The following is a 7,478-nucleotide window of genomic DNA, read 5'->3' as shown; positions in this document are numbered from 1 at the left end:
GGGACCCATCTTGATGTATGCCTCATTTTATTACACTTCCATAGGTGTTAATGTGGTAAATGATAAATTTTTTGATGTACATTTGGCTTAATTACAATTTTAAATTCATGTTTTCAGCTAGAAAAAGGTGTAGATGGGCTATTTGATAGTTTTGCTAAATTGGATTCATGTGTCTCTAACGCGGGACAGACTGCTGCTAAAATTGGAGATCATCTGCAGGTAAAACTAATACTTTACAAGCATGATATTAAAAAATGGTCACATAATGATTGTTTAATGCCACATAGATAAAAAATGGTCACATAAAATTGATTCTTTTTATTTTTTTCCCTTTCTCTTCGTTTGTTTTAGGTTTTTGCAGCTTCATCTTCCCATGAATCGATCCCTACCATAGATTGGATTGGCCAATTAGAATCTTTTATAGACTATTTGAAGGCAAGTAGATTGAACCTCAATGTAGAATGTACAAATGAAGCCCAACAATCATGACAACTTCTCTTCAAGTAGTGGCTTTGAGGAGTTAATCTGTTTAAATAGGTTGAGAGACAAAGATACTAGCTCTTCAGTACTTATTGATTTTATGACTTGGTTCTCCCAAAACGTAATTGATGGCATGGCTATTGTTCTTGTACAGGGCTAAACTAAAAACTGTAGTGAATATAGATGTCAAAATTGTTGTATATAAACTCATTATAAAAATAGAATTTAAAAAACCTCAGGTAAGTCTTCTGATCTGGATTTCAAAAGTTATTATAGTTTTTTTTTATTATTATTTAATCAGAAATTAGATGACTTTTCAGCAATAATATAGGTGCAGTGACACCAAGGACAAATAGTTTATAGCTAGTGATGCCATTGTTGGAATTTCAGAGCAGACAGTCTTCAACCATCCCCCAATCAACAGCCTCTAGGCACTCTAGCTTTGCATTTCCACCAAGAACCCTTTACTAGAGGTGAGACACAAGAATAGATTGTTGCCCATATCACCTAGGGTCCACCCACCTCATGACAGTATCTAAGTAATATTTTGTTACATGCATGTTAAAAGGAACAGTTATATGACCTGAGGGTATGCTCGATATCCTTTGTTTTTAGTTTGTACAAGAGTGGCCCTCAGTTCAATGAACCAGACGATTAATATGATAATGATGGGCACAAATTAACTTGGGAACAACCATGACCCAAATCAACAGGACGACTGTCTGCATTCAATTGAAAAGAGACTGAAGATCATATGGCTATAACCTTCTGATATGAAAGATTTTTAGGGCATTATCACTCCAAGGCGAACCTATCTTATACAAAATCTAGATCACTAGACCATAGGCACCACTTATACAAATAGACAACCTGAGGATGCTATTATATCTTTTGGTCAAGGACCAAATAAAATCCTGCAAAGACACCCTCAATAGCCTTCCTATCATGATATGTTATGACTTCACTTGGGATAGAACGAAGCTAGGACAGATTTTTATCATTTTCATGTGTCCTGTCTGGTTTCAATGGAGTCTGTCTTAGTGGTTAAAATTCTCAGCTTCAGTAGACTAAAATATATTAGCTATCATAACCTACAATCTGACGAAAGGCCACATTAATTTGCACGGCATGGAACTAACTTGTATTATCATCTAAAGTTTGCATGAAACTAACTTCTAAACATCATGTGAAGTTTAGCTTCCTCCATAATAGTACATTTTTGAGTTCTACCAATTCTAACAATTATGTTTTTTACAGGTTATACCTCAGCTAGAAACAACTTCTTATTTGAAATGGTAATTGCTTAATCTTATTAACGTCATTTGGTTATTGAAGTATGAATCTAGTGAATATCATGTAATACCTTATCTTAGGATTTCATGGAATAATTGATTTTTCTACAAAACTGTCAATCGTTGCTTATTACTCTAGCAATCTATTTCTGTCATTCCATTGCACTATATCGATGATCTAGTTGGAGTCGGTTTCTTTCTTTCTTTCTTCTTCTTACTTGGTTTCTTTCTTTTCTTTTCCTTTTTATTAGTTGAGTGCAGATGATGTCCATTTTTATTGGTAAATCTATGCATTAGTGGCTAGCTGAATTCACAACTCTCATATCAGATAATCATCCATGGACAAAATCTCTTCCAACAGGTGATTAGACATTATGGCTCTTCAATTAGTCAGTTGCACAAAGATGCATGAACTATTGTGCCAATGACTTGAACATATTTGGCCCACTTTTTTATGATAAAAATATTTTCATATTGGATTTTCTTTCTAATACTGAGGTTGTTACTTTGCATGAGAAGGTGAAATCACTTGAAGGGTAGTTGAGAGAATTTGATAACCAGTTAGAGCTTATGAAGGCCTTTGTTGAAGCAAGTCAGGAGCAGTGGCATTTGCTATCTTCTAAAATCAATGACTTGGAAAGTGTAAATGATGATATAAAGAAATATGAAATGTATGGCTTAGTTCTTTTTTCTCTTTTTTCTTTTTGTGAATGAGTTTAGAAGATATGATAGGTGAGGCCCATTGTTTTTGTGATGCCCACCTATCATATATAGATTTAAAATTCAGATACGAGACCATTATTATAATTTTTATTAGGGAATGTACTGGTAAGAGACACCCTGCATTATTATAATTTTTTTTAAAAATGCATTAGTTACGGCTATTAACTGTAGCCTATTATCTAAAAGTCGTAGCCGTTGGTAAGTTCAGCCTATTACTACAGCTCTCATTATACTTTTAGCTACAAATATAATTCATAGCTGTATATATATTTTTAGATACAGATAGTATAGCTACGGATTAAATCCATAGCTATAGGTTCTATGGCTACAGATTAAATTCGTATTTATAGCTTTAATACCTATAGCCACAGTACCAATTGCTACGGACGTGCTACGAACTATATCCGTAGCCATAGGTCTTTCGCTATGGCTTTTAACTGTAGCCTTTACCCTTTTTTCTGGTAGTTTACTGAGGTGGTTGATAATCAGGATCAGCCTTAACATCATCAGATTCAAGTTCATTAAATATATCGTCCATCATTGTGTCGGTTGGTAAAGCATCATCTTCTCCAACTTCCTCTGCTCCCTCATCCCTATGGCCAGGATTCAGTTTCAGGTTTATCTTGTTTATATTTGAGTTGTTGAATGGAAGAACTGAAACAGGGGCTTCACCAAGCGGCATGACCACATTGCATTGCAAGGCTAAGGTGGTCATCAAATAGGCAAAGGGAATATATTCGTGGCCCAGATAAAGACGGTATTGGATAATAATGTAACATATCAAAGATGGAAGACAGATGGGAATACCCGACACAACGGAATGCAAAATACGAACCATGAAAGAAGTAAGTTCAGCTCTGTTGCCAAAGTGTGAATAGAAATTTGCAATGACAATGCGATGTCAGACCCTATATTTGGGCAACATTTGATTGGCCCGAAGCGCATTCCTCGCACTTCATTCCGAGTCCATGTTACATAATTTTCGAGTTAACATACGCCTTTCCGACTCATTCAACTGATCGGCTAAAGTTGGTATAAGAATACCATCATCATTCACATTTACATCTAACAAAGCCGAAATTAGGTGGTGATCAACTTGAAAGGTGCTTTCTCTAAAAGTGATTGAGAAAGTCAAATTTTCAGGTGATACATCACTCATACAAGAAAACATCCCTTGCGCAATGGAGTGGTATACCGGTTCGCCCCAATTCAAAAAGTTTTTCCAACCTACAGCCACTAGGATTAGAAGAAGCTGAAACTAAGCTAAATGATTCAAATTAATAGTATGCTCAACAATGATCTCTCGAGTACGAAAATCTCACACATATTCGGGGTCTTCCTCGGGAGGTCGAAGGGTTCTCACCCTAATAGGTGTAGACCGAGAAGAGGAAACTTGAGTAGCTTTCTTCTTCGTACGACTTTCCATTGCAAAATACAAAGTAAGAAAAACAACAATGGAAAGTAGGATTTGAAGCAAATCAGATTTTGAGCTAAAACCCCTTATAAATCAAGAGAAAACCTTAAATTGACACCAAAATGTAACAAGATATGCAAATGGGAACTCAAATATGGAAGGAAATAAAAAATGGAGCACTTACCAATCACGAATCGAAGGTGGGTTCGACGGGTCAGAAGAGGGCCGGATGAGGAAGAAGAAAAAATGGTGAAAAAGTGATTTTTCTCTCTCATAAAGGGCCTCTAACTGTGCAACTCGACCGCTCAAGTACATGCTCGACCCGTCGAGCCACGACTAGTTAATTATGTGCTCGACCGGTCATGCAAGCATCAAAAATACAAATTTTAATTTTAATTTTTCTTATTATTTTTTTTACCAATTATTTGCACAAAAATATACAAAATAAAACATGTAAATACACAATGATAAATTCAATTAGAATTACACATACCAATATCCATTATCAATTTTGAAAATATATTTCTATCAAGAGGTTTAGTAAATACGGCAACAAGCTAATTTTTCATTTGAATATATTCCATCGAAATGACTTTATCTTCTACTAAGTCTCGAATATAGTGATACCGAATGTTAATATGCTTTGTACGGGAATGCTGGATGGAATTTTTTAAAATATTAATTGCACTAGAATTATCATAATATAATATCATTGTATCTTGCGCAATACCATAATCACTGAGCGTTCTTTTCATCCACACAAGTTGGGTACCAGCATTTTCGGCTACAATATATTTAGCCTCAACTGTGGATAATGATGTGAAACTGTGTTTCTTACTGTGCCAGGAAATAAGACAATTGCCAACATAAAAGCATCAACCACTAGTAGACTTTCTGTCATCTATGTTCCCAGCCCAGTCAGCATCCATATAACCAGCTAATTGAACATTAGTATCACGTGGATACTAGAGACCTAGATTAGCGGTACTTTCGACATATCTAATATTGGGGTTGACAGCAATAAGATGAGATTCCTTATGATCTGATTGATATCTAACATAGATTCCTACGCTGAATGCTACATTAAGCCAACTGTAATTAAGTGTAGTAAACTACCAATCATACTACGATATAATCGAGGATCTATACTTTTACCTATTGCATTCTTTGAGAGTTTGAGAGTCGTACTCATATGAGTATCGAATTTCTTACCGTTTTCAAATAAAAATTTCTTAAACAGGTTTAAAGTGTACATGGTTGAGAAATGAAGATACCATCATCCAGTTGTTTAACCTATAATCCTAGAAACTAGTTCAATTCTCCCACCATACTCATTTCGAATATGAATTTCATCAACTTTGCAAACTCAGTAGACAGGTTAGTGCAAGTAGAGTCATTGATGATATCATCCATGTATATCTATACTATTAGTATGTGTTCATTATACTTTTTAACAAAAAGAGTTTTATCAACACTCCCCATAACAAAATTATGACTTGGTAAGAACTTAGTCAATTTTTCATACCATGCCCTGTGAGCTTGTTTCAAACCATAAAGTGCATTTTTAAGGCGATACACATGATTAGAGAGTTTAGGGTCCTCAAAACCCTTAGGTTGTTCAACATAAACCTCTTCATGTAGATCACCATTTAAGAATGCACTTTTTAACTTCAATTTGATAAAATTTAAACTTTTTACTAGGGCAAAGGTTTCATCATAGTCAACTCCTTTAATCTGAGTGTACCCTTGTGGAACCATTCTAGCCTTGTTTTTTATTATGTTCCCTAACTCACCAGATTTATTTTTGAAGATCCACTTGGTTCCAATTATATGTTTATCAGTTGGTCAAGGAACTAAATACCACACATCATTTCTAACAAATTAATTCAGTTTGTCTTGCATGACAACTATTCAATTTTCATCAGTGAGTGCCTCTTTTACATTGGCTAGCTCAATTTGGCAAGTAAAACACACATGATTACTTATGTTTGCCAATTGCCTTCGAGTACGAACACCAGTGAGTGGGTTGCCTAGAATTTGATCAGTAGGATGGTCTTTGACTAATTGTAGTTCAGTATTGATTTAACAAGATAAGGAGTCAGGTTTTTCAATTATATTAACTTCATCATCTTCTGAAATAGAGTTTAGTGTGTTCAGATGGTCATCAATAACCACATTTATGGATTCCTGAATGACATCAACTCTTTTGTTAAGAACACAATATGCTCGACTATTCAAAGCATACCCTAGGAATATCCCTTCATCACTCTTTGTGTCGAACTTCCCTAAATTTTTACGATCTCATAAAATGTAGCACTTACTTAGAAAAATTTGAAAGTATTTAACTGTAGATTTCTTGTTAAACCACAGTTCATAAGCCATTTTATCTTTTAATTTTCTAATGTAAATATGGTTTATTATATAGCATGCAGTGTTAACATCTTCAGCTCACAAAATTTTAGGTAACTTCATGTTATTCAACATTACATTGGCTATCTCTTGAAGTACTCTATTTTTCCTTTCAATAACCCTATTTTATTGTGGTGTCTTAGGAGCTGAAAACTCATATGATATACCATGATCGCTACGGAACTTCTAAAAATTGCTATTTTTGAATTTCGATCCATGAGCGTTTTGGATCTTAGCAATATTTATTTCTTTTTTAGTTTGAATATGCGTAAGTATTCTTTTGACTTCATTGAGAGTTTCATATTTTTCTCTCATGAATGGTACCCAAGTAAATCTAGTAAAATCATTCACAATTACCAAGAAATACTTCTTACCACCTCTACTCTCCGTTTTGGTTGGTACAACAAGATCCATGTGGAGAAGTTTAAGAGTTTGGATGTAGCAGAGGAGTTCACTTTCTTGTGACTACTCCTTGTTTATTTTCTAATCTAACATGCACCATATATTTTATCCATTTTCTTCAATTTGGGTAGTCCTCTAATAAGATCAGCTTTGTTTAGTCTATATAAACTTCGGTAGTTTACATGTTCAAAGTGTTTGTGCCATAATTCGGTTTCATTGGTTTGGACCATGTAATAAGATAATTTAGACGAGCAACTTTCACTCATGATATAGAAATTCTCAGATGTTCTATGACCATTTAATATCACACAACCTTTCTTATTTGAGATCTCATCCTTGATTTGTGAATTTAATACTATACTTATTATTGCAGATTTGAGAAATACTCAAAAGATTATGCTTAAGACCTTCTATAAATAAAAAAATTTCAAAAGGAGGAAGGTTAAAAAGTTGAACCGTACATTGGTCAGTTATATTGCAGTTGCTACCATCACCAAAAGTGACTGAGCCATTAGTCATTTCTTTGTAGTTGGTGAACAAATCTCTGTCACTTGTCATGTGTCTTGAGCAACCACTGTCTAGGTACCACTTTGATTGACTTGAAGCCTTGAAGGCTGTGTGGTAACCAGACAAGTAACCTTAGGAACCCATTTCATTGTAGTTTTGGGTTTTGGTGCACTGTTGGTTTTTCTTCGCTTGTAATTACTATTAACTCTCATATTAGAGTTAGATTTGAGAAGCTCCTTGAGTAAATCCAT

General features: G+C 34.6%; 1 long non-coding RNA gene across 1 annotated transcript; it reads left to right on the top strand.

Annotated features, from left to right (window-relative positions):
• Window positions 1-2,000: 2,000 nt before the first annotated feature.
• Window positions 2,001-2,626, top strand: LOC131246268 (uncharacterized). Its single transcript, XR_009171288.1, has 2 exons — window positions 2,001-2,133; window positions 2,292-2,626. It is a non-coding gene; the product is annotated as an uncharacterized LOC131246268 (long non-coding RNA).
• The last annotated feature ends 4,852 nt before the right edge of the window (window positions 2,627-7,478 follow it).

This window comes from Magnolia sinica, chromosome 1 (assembly GCF_029962835.1).
Source record: "Magnolia sinica isolate HGM2019 chromosome 1, MsV1, whole genome shotgun sequence".
NCBI classification, from domain to species: domain Eukaryota; kingdom Viridiplantae; phylum Streptophyta; class Magnoliopsida; order Magnoliales; family Magnoliaceae; genus Magnolia; species Magnolia sinica.
This window is presented reverse-complemented; position numbering and strand designations above follow the sequence as displayed.